This window comes from Protomyctophum bolini (genome assembly GCF_963924005.1).
Source record: "Protomyctophum bolini genome assembly, chromosome: 1".
Lineage (NCBI taxonomy): Eukaryota > Metazoa > Chordata > Actinopteri > Myctophiformes > Myctophidae > Protomyctophum > Protomyctophum bolini.
In genome coordinates, this window is record NC_137862.1 from 36,177,488 (window position 1) to 36,197,414 (window position 19,927).

Consider the following 19,927-nt stretch of genomic DNA (forward strand, 5'->3'; position numbering starts at 1 on the left):
CCTACTGGACACACAGACACACATACAGAGGACTGGGGCTCAGTGTCAGCCCCCATGACCTCCCTACTGGACACACAGACACACATCTGTATCACAGAGGACTGGGGCTCAGTGCCAGCCCCCATGACCTCCCTACTGGACACACAGACACACATCTGTATCACAGAGGACTGGGGCTCAGTGCCAGCCCCCATGACCTCCCTACTGGACACACAGACACACATCTGTATCTGTACAGGAACTAAGTACATTTACTTACCGCTAATGTACTTAGGATCCAAATATTGTACTTTTACTCCACTACATTAATTTTAAAACTTTAGTTACTATAGTTACTTTGTAGATTTTGATTATTATTACAAAACATTACATTAACCACTTCAGCCCTATATACATTCCATTTGAAAATAGCCGATCTACAAGCACACAATACATCGCATTTAAAAAAATATATATAATACATTTGAAAACTTGAAATGGGACATTCTGCATAATGAGTACTTTACTTTTGGTACTTTAAGTACATTTCGATGCCAATATTTTGTACTTTTAAAATTCTGGGTTTTTACTTTACATTTGAAATGACCTACCTCTACCACTGAAGTCCACTGGCTTGTCTTCCCATGGTGTCAGAACCATAGCAAGAGCTGTTCGCTGAACGGGTGAAAGGGCAGCTTGTTGCTCAATGGTCACTGCGGCAGCCTGTTCATAGGAGAACATGCGAATCTGGCTCTGGTCAAACACCACCTAGGAAGTAGAGAGTACATTGTGATGAAGTCAACAGACACAGGAGAATATCATGGGAAGTCACGTGTTGAATAGACAAATGCAACCTATAGAACAAGGCATTTTGACCCTGTGTTATATGGCTCAGAGGTTGTCTAAAATCACAGGACATATAATGTTTACTAGTTCACTTGAGCATTAATTAATAATATTGACCCAAGAAGACTTACAGTAAACTTTCCGGGAGGTATCATTGTGATAGCCAGAGGTGTGAGGCCTTCAATCTGCTCCTTCACCAAAGCAGACATGGACATATCTGGAAGACCAGCTACACAGAATAGAAATGTTTCAGAACTGGTCCCAACACTGAGCAAAGTTCTACTGAAGCTTATAATTAATTTCACTCTCAGTACTGATTAATATTAATATATCATAAATCATAATATAATGTTTCATAGGTTAGATACTAAGGGCAACAACAAATATGTTTTATATTAGCATTTGATTTGATTTGATTCATTTACATTGAATAGATCAAAATTACAACATTACAACGAGGAATTGCCTCTGTGAACAAAATGTCAGTCTCACTGGGATTTTCCATCAGTGTAGTGAAGAAGTTGTACAGTACATATGTACCGTGTGTACACACACACACACACACGCACGCAGGCACGCACGCACGCACACACGCAAACACACAGTATAGAGAACAAGAGAGAGAGTAAAAGTGAATATAATACCTGCTAGTGATCCAATCTCAATGAATACATCAGTCCCCCATGAACTTGGGTTTCCAAATGCAAGGCTGTGGGTCAGAAGCCCAACCAGGACCTTTAGCTGTTCCTCTGAACAGGTCATATTCAGCTTTCCCAGCCACAACACTGCCTTGCTATAACCACCAGGGGAAGACAAAGTAAAGCCACATAAGTTAGGCCTCATTGTCTCCACCAGGCCAAAGGCATGGGGAGAGAGTATGTTTTGCACTGTCAATGTGAGTGTGTCCGTCCGTCCGTTACCAGCTAATCTCCGGCACCGTTAACCCGGACGACGCCAAATTTTGCACACACACTACCTGGATGGCCCAAATCTTCCAGAACGGCCTGTTATAGCGCCACTAGGAGGCCGACTTTTGAAAAACATTTTTTTTATATTACTCCTCCAGATTCTGTCCAAAAATCCCGCAAATCGTTACACAATATCTCTATAGTCATGTGTTCAAGCCGGATCTGTCCGATATTTCATATTCCATCCTAATTGGATAACATTGGCTTTCAAAGTTCAAAGTTTCAGGATTGTCCCGTTTTGAACCATGAAAGCATGAAATCTTTCACAGACTTTCCTACTAGGAAGGAGTATATGCCACCCTTTTCACAATGGCCTGTTATAGCGCCACCAATAGGTGGATTTTTGCAAAACACATTTTTGGAACAAAATGCCTATTATAGCGCCACCAGGAGACCTGCCCTGGTGGAGATCTGTGCCCCGAGGGGCACTTATCTAGTTTAGACTGCAGTCACATTCAGTCAAATCTGATTCAAATCTGATTTATTTCTCAAATCTGACTATTCACACTGCCGTTTTTAAATGACCAGATCTGATCTGTGCCACATCCAGATTGGAATCTGATTTGTTTAAATAAGTATAAATGCAGACAGGTTACATAAAAGTCACATTTAGATCAGGTTGTTACATTCAGACTAAGACAGATCGCCTCAAATCATATTTGAATCAGATTTGAAACCACCTCTGAATGTGGCTCAAGTCACATTGGAAAAAAATCTGATTCCATATGACTTGTATGTGTCTGCATTTAGACTTATTTAAACAAATCAGATTTCAATCTTGATGTGTCACAGATCTGATTCAGGCTAGATTTGGCTGCCAGTGTAAATGGGGCCTTAGTTGGGGGTGTCTTCTCTCTAACCCCAGTTCAGAGTGACATTAATTTGCTCACCTGAACTCCACAGCATTGAAAAGGCGCATTTCTGTGGGTTTAGCACCGCAGACAATGTGTCCCATTGCCACCAGTGTGCTTGAAACGAGTCTGCTGGGCGTCAGCTTGGTTGAGGTAAGCAAGGTGGAGAACAGTACACTCAGCTGGCATGTCAGAAAGATGCAGAAAAAGAGACATTTGATTGGATACAGCACATTGCTGTGTAATGTAGTATATTGTATATCACTTATGCCTGTGGAGGAAAGCGTGTCAATATTATATGATAGTTTTTTTTGTCATTATAGTGTCCTGCGCCACAAGATGCCCAGCCCGTACGGGCTTACAAGACAGTCACAAAATTGACAGGGCCGTTACTAGCGCTACGCAGACAACGCAACTGCGTTGCAGGGCCCAGAGGCAGTTGGGGCACACTAAAATAAAAGTATAAATACATACAGGATACAGAGATGCAATGACAGTTGAGTTGAACATAGTTTGGCGGAGCCTGGTGGTGGCTGCTGCTAGCACACACCATCATAGGCACACACGTGCCCCACCTCCCAACAGCTCTGGTGGAGTGTAGGGCTGTAGGCTAATAACTGAAGGATCAATGTCATAAGTGTCTGTGGCGAGTGTGCAGTGGGCTCTCTCGAGTCCCGACAGCCAGGTACGTTCAGAAATCACAACTACTACTGTACAGTGCCCTGTTGTTTATAAACGAAAACGCAGTTTGGGCTTGTTTTCACAGCCTGCAGCTGCTGCTCTGTTCACAATCGTGACAGTCACCGTCACAACTGCTGTACATACATACAGTACAGTGCCCCGCTGCGCTGTTTATAAGCCAAAACACTGTTTGTTTGGGCTGTTTTCACTGGCGATTGGGGGGGGGGGTTGTTGTTGGGGGCACTAGCTGACCAGCCTGCGTCCGGGCCCACTGACATGTAGTTACGTCGCTTACACCAAGATACACTACAAACAGAATACATAAACACTTACGGATACATATAGTTCTCCAGCGCAATTGCCATGCCTAATATGTGTGGGCACTCAGATTGCACAGTGCCTGCCCACCAGCATGGAGGTTGTGGGTTCGAATCCACCGTGGTGCATCTGGCTTTGTCGAGCATCTATACGAACACATGTGGCCTGTGGGAAGCCAGGTGGGTAATAATTGTCACGGCACGTACTGGGGCGGCACCTGTCAGGAGGGAGTGTTGGGCAGGAGGAGTAGGACTAGGACTGAGGCTCTCTGTCCTCCCGGGGGGGCTCCTCACTGGCGGATAAGTCAGTAAGGTACAACACACAGAAAATAATAATGTAAAATACTGCGGCAGTGACCAATCGTCCCCTTGGCAATCGGAAGGTTCACAGTTTGATCCCGGGCTCCCAGGTTACTGTGTTACTGTTAAAGTGTCCTAGAGCAAGACACTGACCAGTGGTCCGGATGAACATATTGGTGCCTTAATTCCTTGCACAGTTCTGCCATCGGTGTGTGAATGTAATGCGCATGCATAAAGTAAGTGGCAAAGTGAGTTTAACGTTGTTTAATGCAATCAGATAGGACTTTTCTATTTGCATGTATGGGCTGTAAAGGCCAGAAAGTATTTTTTTGCCACTCAGTAGGCGTTCCCGCATAACTTCCAGGTATGATGGTGATGTCACACGCATACCCTCTATTCCACAGCCGCTGCTGTTGTGAAACAGCCGAGTTTCCCTCTGTCATCCATTTTGTACCAACCTCCACCACCAGGTGGGAAATAAGACATTCCCAGCTCCCATTTGGCATGTATATGGGCATTGATTGGGCTGTGACCAAAGATGCTACCTGTCTGTTACTCCAGGTGCTAACCACACCCATAGCAGCGATGCTTCCAATCTCAGTCAGACGAAGAGTTGCCAATTGTTCTATTGGCAGCTGGACAGCTAGTTGACCCAACTGAGAGATCACTGTGGGGGAGAAGGATGATACAGGGCCATACAACTGCGCACGCACGCACGCACGCACGCACGCACGCACGCACGCACGCACGCACGCACGCACGCACGCACGCACGCACGCACGCACGCACGCACACACACACACACACACACACACACACACACACACACACACACACACACACACACACACACACACACACACACACACACACACACACACACACACACACACACACACACACACACACACACACACACACACACACACACACACACACACACACACACACACACACACACACACACACACACACACACACACACACACACACATATATTGCATCAAGGTCAAGTTCAAGTTCAAACTGGTATTGCAGTGGGTAAAGTTTGACTATATATATACACTGTAGCCTATATATATATATACTGTATACCGGTATACTGTATAGTTCACCAAAATGTTTGTTCAAATGATTTGTTCACCAGTTCATTCAGTGCTTGGCTGTGGCTCTGCCTGCACTGGGTAGTCACTTGAACTGACTAAATATGGAAATATGGAAATATGGACAAAGCGTTCTTCGGGTCTGATATGGACGTAAGATGAAGCCTGTCAGTCTTTGAATTGTAAATCGCCATCTTTCTATCGCCCCTCAGAACATACGCGACTTTATGGTCATTTTTTTAATAAATGGGACCATCATTTTCCAAAAAGAATATTATGACATGAGAAATGAGACTTTAAACTAGTGACTGGAAGCAGAAAGTATTCATGACCATGTTTATTAAGGTAATACAGTCTAGGTGAAGTTGGGCCCAAATACATGGACCTCTATGGAGGTATGGGTTTTTTTGGGCCCAATGACAGCACCACAACAGGCCATTATATGGAAGTCCCGATTTCCTTAGTGGCTTCACAAAATATCTATCTGACTGCTGACCCCTGACTGAAACACACCGACTGACAGAGCAACACATTCAGCCAGCTGCCTGCTCAGAGAATGGGCTCTAAACTCCTGCAATTATTCCTGATGTGCTTCACATTTCAGCGTTGTAAACAAGTTTTAGTTGATTTAGTTAATGAATGGCCAAGATACACGTTTACTGAGAGGACCCCCATGATCTGACAAGCATGTCAGTGGTCGGACACAGTGGTTTAATTATTACATACAATAGTTTAACTTTAATTATTAAAGATCAGATTAATTATAAACTCATTTTTCTATTAATAGTAATTGCAAGTTTTACTTGCTACACAAACATGCCGTTTAGTATTAGTGCAGACAGGTCTCTGGGATCAGATTACGCTCGCTGAACTAAATACAATAGTGATTCATTCACACGGAAACACTGAAGACCTAATGGAGCCCTGGTCTAGGACTTTTTGTGTTGTGCTTTTAGCCCAAGGGTTTTACTGTACCTCTGTGCTGTTTACATATTTTAATCAATTAATCAACTAACCAATCAATCAATCAATCAATCAATCAAAGGGAGAGATCGACTCAGTTCGTTCAGTGTTCTTATCTCCTAAACTCTTCTCCCTCCCTGGCTCCAAAACTATGGAATGCACTTCCCATTACAATCAGAACTGCAACCTCACTCCCAATCTTCCGTCGTAGTCTGAAAACCCACCTTTTCAGATTCCATCATGGCCCATAGCACTTACCCTAGCCCCTTAGATAGCACTGTATGTAGACTTAGATAGCATTTTATAGTATACGTATGTGTATGTATAGTTTCATTATATATATAGATATTCCACTGTTACGTTCTTATTTTATGCATGTTTCATGTTAACTACTTTTTATGTATGTGATGAATTGCCATGCTTTTTGTTCTTGCTTATTGTAAATCGCTCTGGATTAAGAGCATCTGCTAAATGCCTAAATTGTAAATTGTGTGTGTCCGGGCCTTATTGCTTTAGAATCTTACCTCTTTGGCTTTTCTGAGAAGCTCAGTGCGTTCATATGGTTCAAAGAAGGGGTCTAAACCCATCAGCTCCAAACAGTTGGCGAAAGCCGATCTGGTCATGGCTGTCAGACTGCCAATAGTCCATGCAGCAGGAGTTGTTGTATGCAGAATCTCACAGCTGGGAATCCCACCAGAAGCTGACCAAAGACAAACAATGAGCTATGTTACTGCAGACAAGAGTACAAATGGAATCAAAAGGACCTGAGTTAAATTAACACAGTATTGTACTGTGCATTGTATGTGGTTTGGTTATACTGTACAGTATGTCGTGACAATCTTGTTAATTAAAAAACGATTGTGTCATGGCATGTGTTGCATTATCCACTATGGTTATTGCATATTGGAGGGTTTGCACTCTTACAGAGAAATAAGTAAAAGAATGAGACTTACGCAGACGACTCATTCTGAGGAAGCCAAAGAATAACTGAAGAACAATCTGCTGCTTGTCAAACAACTCTTTTCTCTCATCCAGGCTTCTGCCCTTCTGACAGTAAACTCCTACTTTGCCAGCTTCCCACTGATGCTGGCTCAGGAATAGCCTCTCTATACGCTCTGGGGTCATCAAACCCTATGTATGCACGTGCGCACAACACGTGTGCACAACACGTGTGCACGCACGCACGCACGCACACACGCACACACGCACGCACGCACACACACACGCACACACGCACACACGCACACACGCACACACACACACACACACACACACACACACACACACACACACACACACACACACACACACACACACACAGAGTTCAAAATTAGGAGGACAACAGGAACCTCAACATCTGATCCTGACACCTACTGGAGATTTGATACCCAACGGATTTATTTACAGCTTGCCCTGTCCTGTCCTGGCATCAAGTAACAATCCCAACACTCCCTTGTGAAGTGCCGGACATGAAGTTAATTCAAGATAACAGCCTGTGTAACTGTCCTCAATCTCAGAGGCAAATTATGCTCTGATTAGAAGATTATAGCTTCTGTGAGGGGATCACTGCACTGTACTCACAACTGCTGGATAAACTGAGGTGAAAACAACACCAAAGAGAAAAGATTTTGTTTTACCCTGATGAAGGTCAAAATTCACGATACTTGCATGGGGAAATGTCTCTCTCTTTCAGAGCATGAAGCAAGTGTTGTTTCCTCAAAGTAAACACTAGTAACAGTAGGCTACACCAAAAGCATTGTGTCAAATGTCCCTTTCCCATTCATCTTGTACTGTAAATTGCTAAATTCCTTTATAGCTAGGATAGATGCTTCTGAGCACTCTCCGGTTGAGAATAGTCTCTCTCTTAAACTCTTTGTTTGTATAGCTCAGAAGGGATATCGAAGCCATCCAAACCAGCAGCTTTACTGGTAGCCATATAACCAAGTCAAACTTATTTACTGTACTTATACCACCAATAGCATTAATATGTTCTCTTTAACAAAAGTTATAGCAAAGGATACAATAATTTACATTAACATTTAAAATGAAGAAAAAGTAAATGAGTGTTATCTTTTGAAACAAATAGATGGAAAAAAAGTTCAGCCGTAAACTCACTGTGGGAAGTTCTTCCAGTCTGTCTCTTGGTAAGAAGAATAGAAATCTGTCCACCTGATTGAGAGTAATTGGTGTCCAGTTCTGTACGGGTCTGTGAAAGCAGAAACAATTCATCAAGGGCAGACATAGTGTGTATAGCATGTGTTTGCATTCTATTTGCGAGGACAAAGGCCCATTTCCACTGCATGATACCGGCTGACCTCGACTACTCACTTTTGGTACCACATACTTTATCATTACAATGTGCAACCATCTGTGTAGGAGAGTGCTAAATAACAGTCGCAACTTGTCTGGAAATAATATTTCGGTGGATTGGAATCCCTACTCTCTGTGGCGGACGGCAGGTACTTTAACTTTACACCTGGCCTGCACAACCAAACGCCGTTTTGACAACATTTTTGGTGTGAAATAGGCCATGTAGTTGCTCAAGCAGTGACTAATTTCACATTTACATTGGCTAGTTTAAAAGGATCCCTGGCTAATAAGACTTATTCCTTAAATAAAATATAGTTATACAGGGCAAATATAATGTTTTATCTTATAAATAGTCAGTTTTTGACTCAATAGGGAAAAGTCCTGTCGCAAGTTGATGTGTGGTCCAGGCCGGTCTACCCTAGAACGTTAGTGGGTTCCGTAATCACACCACATGGGCGTCACCTCAGCTCGCTTGGAAACTTGGCGGTAGGGATGGTCACAACATCACAACTGACACACACACACACACACACACACACACACACACACTGTAAATCAATCAAAATATAACAATTAAAACTTTATGGAATGTGCCAGCTTTCAGACAGCTGATTAAGCTTTTGCAGAGATCTTGTACAGTCTACTCATACAGCTTTTCAATTCAAGTAGTTATCTTTTTAATGGGACAGCCAGGGCTGTGTATTCCATTTATCCAGATGATTTGTGCCAAGCGAATTTGGTGTCACATTACACAGCTCATTAAATATTAGTAATGTTGTGTATCACCCTCTGACATAAAAGTGTGTCTGTGACACGTTCCAGTGGTCCACGTAGACAAAATTGTTATTTCTCCCCACACACATTTATCTGTGTTGTTGTCACTGCTGTTTTATCCTAATAATTTGTCCATTACTGCAAAACAGCCGTTGATTGTGACTCATCCCTGCTTTCTATATAACACGCTAGCCCAATTTGGAATCTCTCCCTCCACTATACAGTATAGCGGAGGGAATATTCAGGAATTCTAATATTCGTGCACATTCTTACTCGATGGAGGTGATACCAAAAATCAAATGAATAGGCTTGTAGAGTTGAGTTAAACTGAGCCAATACCATGTAGTGGAAATGCAGCATATTATGTGACAGTCACAATACCCAAATGTGCCAGTCTCCTGTAAGATGCGTGCCACCAGGTCTCTCTTGTTGCCATTATAGCAGAGCCCTCTGAGATACTCCACACTGTCGACAAAGAAGATCCTCTCCACCTGTTCAAACACCTCATCCACCACATATGTCCCCATAACACCCAATGAACGGAACTCTTCCTCTGTGAATGCCCCAGTGTACATGCCCTGGGGAAAGAGTCAAACGTTTCCTTTTAACTTTATGATTCAATCACGAGTGTAACAAAGGGGGACAAAAACACAACATGATGCTCAACTGACCAATCTCTGCGCCATCCAGTCCACCAGTAATTCCTGTTTGGTTCTCGGAAGCAACAGAAAGTGACGTGGTTCCTCCTGGATAATCATGTTTCTAAGAATATCCATCATGTCTGCTGGGAACTTTTTGATGGTGCTCACCCTGCAGGCAACCATACAAAAACAACAACAAAAACATGACAATGAATAATACGCTGCTTTTCAACGATTTTCTAAAAAAGACATACACATACAATTATGGACTGTAAACTATGTGTAGTATAATGACTAATGACAATTACTAGACTTACGGAAGGGTCAATGCCATCTCAGTTCCTAGTTCCCCAAGCAGTTCAGAGAAGAACTCAAATGGATATATCTCTTCGACCACACACTTTTTCTGCATGAGGAACAAAAATCACATATTTTCTAGCTGTAAAAGAAAAAAAGCTTTATAACCTTGGCATGAAATTGACTATAATCTAACATGGTACCTTGTTGCCTTACCAGTGAGGTATGGAGAGGCCCAGGCTGGTCTCTCAAGAAGGTCAAGATGCTTTTCACCGAAGAGGCTGAAGGCTGAAGGCTGAAGAGTCGCTTTATGATTTTGCAGCTCACACCCTGGCCTACTGTCCCTAGAGTCCTATACGCACCAAAGGACATACCATCACACCCTGGCCTACTGTACCTAGAGTCCTATACGCACCAAAGGACATACCATCACACCCTGGCCTACTGTCCCTAGAGTCCTATACGCACCAAAGGAGCAACCATGTGCAAGTAGATATAAACATGTGCACGTATACATCACTAGAACACTAAAAAGGATAACTGTAATCAAAGAAGACTCACAAAAGCAGAGTGACAGCTAGGGCTGACTGACTTCAAATAAATATCACGGTTATTTCAAACGGTAGCCTCGATTACGATGAGGATGATGATGATGATGAAACAATTATATATAAAAGAAAAAAAAATATATAGCAGATCTACAAGCTTGTGTACGCCACCATTGTACAACAAAGTATAGAATTAAGTGGTTAATCAGACAAATCAATTTAGTTGATTATAAAACATCTATTACAGTTTTCTCGTGTCAATTCGCTGATATATAAGAAAAGAAAAAATACGGAATATTTCCAAATAGTGGGCATTACTCAAATAACTGCCCACTACCTAATACCTAAACAGCCTGGGGTCTGAACTGTCTGATACAATTTTGTATATATAATAGCCCCCTAACGCCTGGGCCGTTATTTGCAAACGTAGTCAGCCTCATTTATATTTTGTTGAATGACGGTGTGCCGAAAATAGATCTACAAGTGTCGTGTCTGCAGCATGTTGCGAGCTTGCAGCGTGCCACTCACTGTGAATCCAAGCAAAGGTCTCACAAGTATAGCATACCACTACACCAAACTCCTCCTCCCAAAGATAAGTTGTAATTTAACTTGCGCCATACTCAGTCAATTCACAACTGATTGTTATAATTCAAACTGGTGTATAATATCATTGGGTGTATAAATCATGTCATGTATGCCTTTATTGAACGATATGGAAGGAGGGGTAAGACGTAGGGTAATAATGTCAAAACGCCTCCCCGGTGTGTGGAACGGCAAGAGTTCATGTGCTATCCAGAGAGAGGAGAGAACGAGAGAGCTAATAGAGAGATAATGTTGACATAGCCTACTACAGCTGGGATATAGGCTATTAGATGCAGCTGTTATTTTATTATATAGGCTTCAGTTATGGTTCTAAATATCGTTATTGAATTGCCCAGCCCTATTCTGATATGAGACAATATTTCTCGCACGCACGCACACACACTTACATTAAGTCTTCTTTATGAAGGTCTGGTTTAGAATGTAACACTTCTTTGAATATTGCCATAGCCTAAGAAAGAAAGCATGCAGGACATAATCATTAGTACATTTGATGAGAGTACAGTATATATTTCTATGTTATAATCATTAGTACATTTGATGAGAGTACAGTATATATTTCTATGTTATTATCATTAGTACATTTGATGAGAGTACAGTATATATTTATATGTTATTATCATTAGTACATTTGATGGGAGTACAGTATATATTTCTATGTTATTATCATTAGTACATTTGATGGGAGTACAGTATATATTTCTATGTTATTATCATTAGTACATTTGATGGGAGTACAGTATATATTTCTATGTTATTATCATTAGTACATTTGATGAGAGTACAGTATATATTTCTATGTTATAATCATTAGTACATTTGATGAGAGTACAGTATATATTTCTATGTTATTATCATTAGTACATTTGATGGGAGTACAGTATATATTTCTATGTTATTATCATTAGTACATTTGATGGGAGTACAGTATATATTTCTATGTTATTATCATTAGTACATTTGATGAGAGTACAGTATATATTTCTATGTTATTATCATTAGTACATTTGATGAGAGTACAGTATATATTTCTATGTTATAATCATTAGTACATTTGATGAGAGTACAGTATATATTTCTATGTTATTATCATTAGTACATTTGATGAGAGTACAGTATATATTTCTATGTTATTATCATTAGTACATTTGATGGGAGTACAGTATATATTTCTATGTTATTATCATTAGTACATTTGATGGGAGTACAGTATATATTTCTATGTTATTATCATTAGTACATTTGATGGGAGTACAGTATATATTTCTATGTTATTATCATTAGTACATTTGATATGGGAGTACAGTATATATTTCTATGTTATTATCATTAGTACATTTGATATGGGAGTACAGTATATATTTATATGTTATTTGTGATTTATCATGTAATCTACATATTGGTAGAGAGAGTGGACCAGTGCTACTTTCATGTCCAGTGTCATGGAATACTTCACACGCATTGACACGAAAGCCAATTATTTCTGTCAGCGGTTGCACAACCAAAGCCTTTATTCCAGTAACTAAATAATTCAGCAGCTGCCAGCTAATCTAGACAGTGTCATACGTGCCTTCATATGACAACAGAACAGAGATGTACAGTACATGGTCTGAGCATGAAGCATGAAGCATGTGTGTGTATGTGTGTGCGCGCACTCTTAAATTGACTGCCACGATTGTATCGAGGTGCCTGATTCAAGGGGCAAAAGTTACTCCGGAACTCACGGATAAGCAATCCTATTGCGGGAGGATCGAAGTTTATTTTAACCACGGCCGGAATCGGTCATAAATAATGCTTGTTTTGATTAGAATCGGAATCTGGGATTAGAATCCGAGATAAAATAATAAGATTTCGGCTATCATTAAAGTCAATAAGGGGGAACCTTTTTACTGACGGATCCAACCACTTTCTGTTTATCTCCTAGACACGGAGACGCTGATAGACAGTAGTATAGCGCAATCTCAGACTGAATAAAAGACAGAGATCTCCGTCCATGGCAGTCGGTGTGTTAACCCATTTTGGGGCGGGAACCCCTTTTGGTGTTTTAAACATTATGTTATAATTTAGCTATTGAAAGATAGCAGATCTACAAGCTCATAGCGCGCCACTCGGTGGCGCGCTATGAGCTTGTTGGTCTGCTATTTGTTTTAAATCGTTAAAATGTGCCTCAAATCTTTCAGAAAATTGTCATGATTTAGAAAACTTTTTTTTTAATTTCGACGTCAGGCCTGAATGGGTTAAAACAGAACATTTCACTGAATGGTGTGTGAGTATTGGGTAGGCATACCTGTTGTGTATTCCATGAACGTGTGTACGTATAGGAACCATTGGTAAGTAGTAGTTTGGTCCTAGGCAGTACGCTGAGCAGAGGCGTGTGGGGGAGGAGAGGCTCTACAGCATCCAGCCAGTTGACCACCAAGGGCGAACCCTGGACCACATGGACAGCACCATGTCAAAGGTTTAATTAACAGTGAAGGGTTTCATTCAATATCTGTTGGCTAAAACAAATGTTAGTGGATACTCACACAATCATAAAAAGTAAGATCCCAGATATCACAATTGATAAGAAAAGATTACAAAAAACTATTAACAGATGTTGTGTGATGTTTCTATTAATTTGTTTTGTAAGAGTAGGAGTCCGCTTTTTTAAATAATGGATACATCATTTTGTAACAAAACTATCAAATAACTAGTGGACTCCAAGTATAACATTAACATAGGATTTGGGCCTCAATATAAGTATTTGTCATTTTATAATTCAGTGTGTGCTGTGTGTGAGTGTGTGCATTTGCACTGCACATGTACCCATAGTTTGGTGGCAATAGCATTGGCTTGCGGATGGCTGAGGCCCGGTTTGCAGAGGGCTACGGCAGGCAAAGATGACAGCAGGATGTCAGCTGGCAGAGACCACAAAGATTCTACCCTCACCCCGCTAATGAGGGAGCCCAGTGTCTGCAGCCCACCTACTGCAGTCTGTTGGACAGGACACAGTGCTGAATGAATGAAGACAGTGTCTACATGAAACACACATTGTTATGTTTAAAAAAGGTACTTACAATGTTATTTGTAGGCAGCTTGTTCACAATTATTTGAGCCTGAAAGGTAAAGAAGGCATTAAGTAAGACACTGGATTGCTAAATCGTAATGGTAAAACATATTGGTTAACCACATTCTATTCTAATGACTATTCTAGTAACTCCATGTGGCATATGGCAAGAAAGAAGACAACAGCTGTCAGGCTGAGATAAAAGTCAAACGGAAAAAGAGTGCCAGCTTCAGATCATAGCTAAGGCATCTTACAGGCCTTATCTTTATTCTTTATACAGCATCTGCACCTCAGGATCAGTGTCTCTTAAAGACTGCCTGTCAGCTGTTGTTCCACACTATAACTTCCACCTGCTGCCAGAAAACCCAACCATGTATGACAAATACGGGCTTGTGCAGTGAACTGGATTGACTAGACATACTTTAATGTCCTTTAGTAGTATAAATTACACTTCATAGACATACAGCTAAATCCTGAGTGTTAGTTATGTGTCCATTTTACACTCAAATAGTTAAACAAGGATGTTGCTTAAGCCCAACACACACCGTCTGCGAACGCCGTGCGTCAAAACAGCCGCCTCCGTAATTTCAATGAACCTATCCCACACCGGCGGCGTCCGACGCGCGTTCACGCCTCGCCTGACGCTCCGATACGCCACTGTTCTATTTTCCAGGTGTTGCCGTGCGGCAACGCCTGTGCCGCGTCGCTGCGCACCCGGTGTGTGTTGGGCTTTACAGATGGTAATATAGGGCTTATTAATAGCATTAGGTGAGGTCAGTGCATGCCTACTCTGGAACTGTACATCACAGGTTGTGGGATTGTACCCATGGATTAAAGCAAAATGAAATCTCATGACTGAAATGTATTTGTTAATATGGTTCTAAACCTATATTCCTAGAACTCAAGAACTCACAGATTGAGGCTTTAACATTTGCCTTTAGGAAATATCTGAGACCATTGGGGTTTCATAAGATGCTTCTGAACATGTATTCTATTACTACTTTGTTAAACACTTCATCATCTATTCCATTGCTACCTTGAGAACCTCAAATACTCTTGCATCTTAAAATAACTAATAACCAAAAATAGCCCAATCTCAATCAGTCGTACTCGTAACATGTGTACTCTACCTGTGCCGGACTGAAAGACACAGAGGCCAGGGCAGGGAGGGTAGGGAGCAGCTGTGATTGGCTGAGACCCTGTAGGAAGTTCACCCCTAGTGGGGGCAAGAAGTGAGCCATCTCAGCCAGCTGGGAAGTGGAGAGTGAGGACGGGTTCTCAAACTCTTCCTCGAACAAACCAGAGATCTGGATTAAGGGAGCATATTATATACACAGCTGTAATGTGTGCACATGGACCATGGCTGTATTTAATGAAAGTGGTAAGATAACACTATAGGACTATAGGTTGTACATACCATTTGACTGGGCAGGTTGAAGCCATGCCGAGCACACGCTAAGATGTTGTCCTGGATGACAGAGAAGGCTTCCGTGTTTTTGTATGGTAGCAGATCCTCTGGCTCTGCCATGCATGTCAGATTACTCAGCCTATAAGGGCACAGACACTAGATCAACAACAGAGATATGCCTGCAACTACTGCTGCTGTTTTCTTTCCTTTTTTGCGTGAACATCTAATAAAAAGCTTACAAAGACAGCAGTCAGATGTGTGTTCATATATACTGACCTGGTGAAATCCTCAGCGGTCAGGTTTCTGTAGGTGCCAATAATGCTCTGAGCTACAAATTGCCGATGAAGGAAACCCAAGGTGTTCCTCTGCAACACATCTAGACCTTCCAACAACTGAGCCAGACAAATACAGTACACATCCGGGATGTTAATTTAGATACTTTTAACCTGGTGTCCCTACTTTGGCCATGTCAGTAAAGAACATTTCTAAAACATGAGTTAAATGTTTTAATGGTCTTATGGAGCTATACTGTTTTGGGGTTTATGCTCATTGCTTACAGGAATTGTGTTTAAAGGTATTGATATTTTTTGGTTAAAACAAAACTGAGTGTTTGTTCAGTAACCGGGATCTTTCCAGCTCTTCAATAAACAGAAAATACATTTTCAGGTGGGTTGCAAAATTTCAGCCTATCAGGAGAAACTTAAAGTACCCGTTTATCAGCAGTTTATCCAGTTCCAATTTTGTCTGCTCATTTATTTGTGTCATCACTTTCAATTTATATTATATATTAGAAGAACGAAAAAACATTGCATGGATGCACCTGGGACGTATCCTCAGTGATGTATCCCAAGGTCATCAGGGTTTCGGGTCTTGCAACATCATACCCCTCACTCAGGTGACCCAGCCGGGGTGATCAAGTTCCGACTTACGCCCCAGTATAGCTACCCATGATCAGTCCCATTAGGGAAAGACAGGGCCACACAGTCCGCCGCTCCCGAACGACTCTGCCGGGACTGGGAGGTCTGGTGCGTGGCAGGACTAGGCTCTGTGGGTTGATTCCTGTCCGGGCCCCTCCTACATCTCACCAGGTCCACTCCTGCTCTCACCAGGTTGCACCAGACTCCCAGCAACAGATACTTAATTCAGGAGTGGCGGATTCTTGAGCCGCAATAGTTCCGCAGGCTCCACCGGGGCCAACGGTGGTGCTGCATATTATAATATCATTGTAATAAAGAGCTGGAGAGACATGGAGAGACTTAAACACTTATTTTAACCAAAGAAAATCACTTACCCTACCTTTAAGTAATTGAGGAAAAACACCAAATGCTATAAGGAGAATTTCAGACTAGAAGACTTTCTTACCTTTATTTGTAGTTGTTACGTCCCGCATTATTGGCTATTTGCAATTTGAATTGAATTGGGTTTTAGTGCTAATTTGCTTATTTCCATCGCTCAAAAAAATTTTTTTTGTATATCCTCTCTTCATAATGTAAATAGTATCCAAAGCGGCACACTTTACTACTTATTTTGATGGAAATAAGCGAATTAGCACTAAAACCCAACCCCCATTGAGGGCTTAATTATGGTAGGGGAAATAGCCAACAATCCGCTTTTGCACAAAATAACACCTGGACCTCTTTGGTGGGGGTGTAACAACTACAAATAATGGTAAGAAAGCCTTCTAGTCTGAAATTCTCCTTTAACTATACTATTTCAACATGGGCTTAACAGGTTTTAAAAAAAGAACAAATAAATAAAAGCACCAGAGATGGAAAAAACAACCCATTTACAACCATTATGATATTTTATGAACATTCCTATAGTCTTCCAAAAACCTGCTCTAATATTCATATATCAAGCATTTGTGAAAGGTCAGCCACTATTTTTATCCCAGGGACATTTTTTATTCATGAGTCTTATCTTTACTTATTGAACATTATCTACACGGCCAAACATAATATACAGTGGTGATGAAAGAGAATGAGGAGGCCGGCTATGCTGTTGACCAGTGTGACAAGTAGCTTAGCTGTGCCCTGAGGCTAATCGGACAGACAGAGTTCTGGCTGCTCGGGTTTCCGAGCCAGGTGTCAGAGCTCAGAAGGCTGTTACCTGAGCAGGTGAGAGGTGTTGGAAGCTGTGGAAGGGCAGGTATGCGATCAGGTTACCAGTGTCACTGATGAGAGAGGGACCTGCTCTGGTCATGTTAAGGGGGCCCATCACCTGGCCGTACCACCTCCCGAATGACTGCCGCTGCTCCAGGGACATCTGCGGCAGGTTGCTGTTAATGGCCTCCCGCCTAAAATAACAAAACAGAAGATACACTCGTTTCTCCATTTTTACTATCTCAGAGTTAAAGTAACATTCCGAATTTTACAGGGATTTCTTTTTAAGATTTCCTTTCCAGACATAATTTTAGAGATGTCTGAAAAAAATCAAGCTGAACTTTTGTCCTGTACCTCGGATACTGAAATGAATTGAAATGCTTCGCCTACATGTGGTGAATCTGCAACAGATTCCTGAACACAGGATCTTCAAGATTTAAATCCAGTCATCTGGTTAGTTTCCTTATATCTATAATGCATGTGCCAAACACCTCGGGACACAATGACTCATTACCAGTAGAAGCCTTTACACCTGACCGTGTTCAGTTGCCGGCATATACAGTACAGTAGCGTAAAGTGAGCTGCTTATAGTGCACAGTATCAATAATAATGAATTATTTTGACAGCTAAAAAGTTAGATAACTTGCCCATAAGATAACTGTCACTCACACATTGACGTTGGTCTCTATTCGAGGCAAAGATTTGATGTCTGCAGGACTGGCTCTGGAAAGCAGAGGAGCCAGCTCTATGAAGAGACTGCTGTCTTTGGTCAGGTGGCTGCGGAACAGCACTGAGATCATGGTGGACAAATACTCACTGGTCAGCTGGGAAACAGAGAGACAGACAACATTTTGTCAATCAGTCAAGATATACTGTAGTCTCTCAGCGACCCCTGTTTATTTCCATTATTTGCACATGGGATTTTCAGATTGGATATACTGTGACTGTGTAGAAGTCGTCAAAAGCAATGTGTGATTTGTGACCCATAGTGTGTCTGTGTGCACTGTACACACACACACACACACACACACACACACACACACACACACACACACACACACACACACACACACACACACACACACTATGGGTTACAAATCACACATGGGTCACTGGCAGTAGTTATTTTACAGCGGGGAAGGGGTTCAATTTCCAACCCCTGATTGGCCAGCCCTCATTTTATTTTTTTAACTTTTATTTAGACTAATTAGACACAATAAGTAAATGTAATTGTGGTTTTGACCACTTTATTTAAACATGATTAATAATCCATTAATGGCAACAGAATCAGTGTGGAATGGATAGACACACTATAGACGAATATACATATTTTTTTGCATTGTACAGTGTTCTCCCTCCTCATCTATTCTGTTAGCTACGTTAACTGTGTTACCTTTAGAGTAGCCTTGTTTCTCCTATAGTACAGTAGGATCTGTCTGACCGTAGTGTGTTACCTTTGGAGTAGCCTTGTTTCTCCTACAGTAGGATCTGTCTGAACTGTAGTGAGGACTGTGTTACCTTTAGAGTAGCCTTGTTTCTCCTACAGTAGGATCTGTCTGAACTGTAGTGAGGACTGTGTTACCTTTAGAGTATCCTTGTTCCTCCTATAGTACAGTAGGATCTGTCTGAACTGTAGTGAGGACTGTGTTACCTTTAGAGTATCCTTGTTTCTCTATAGTACAGTAGGATCTGTCTGAACTGTAGTGAGGACTGTGTTACCTTTAGAGTATCCTTGTTCCTCCTATAGTACAGTAGGATCTGTTTGACCGTAGTAATGTCAATGGAACTGAGCACTGGCCTTAGGCTATGCAGCGGGATACGGAAATACTCCTGAAGGAAGTGAACAGACGTAAAGTTAAAGGTAAAATACACAGAAACAACAATGTAGGTAGTATCTCAGCAGATGGGTTAATATAAGGGTGTGGAGTTACCTTGATAAGGAAGAAACCATCATTGGTCACATGTCTTCCTGTCTGCATTAAGCTGGTTACCACTTTCTATTGAGAGGATATGCGCGCGTGCACACACACACACACACACACACACACACACACACACACACACACACACGCACACACACACACACACACACACACACACACACACACACACACACACACACAATTATAAAAAGGATCAAGGGATCAAGATAATATAGGCGTTGATTTTGACATGCCCTTTTAAACTGTCAAA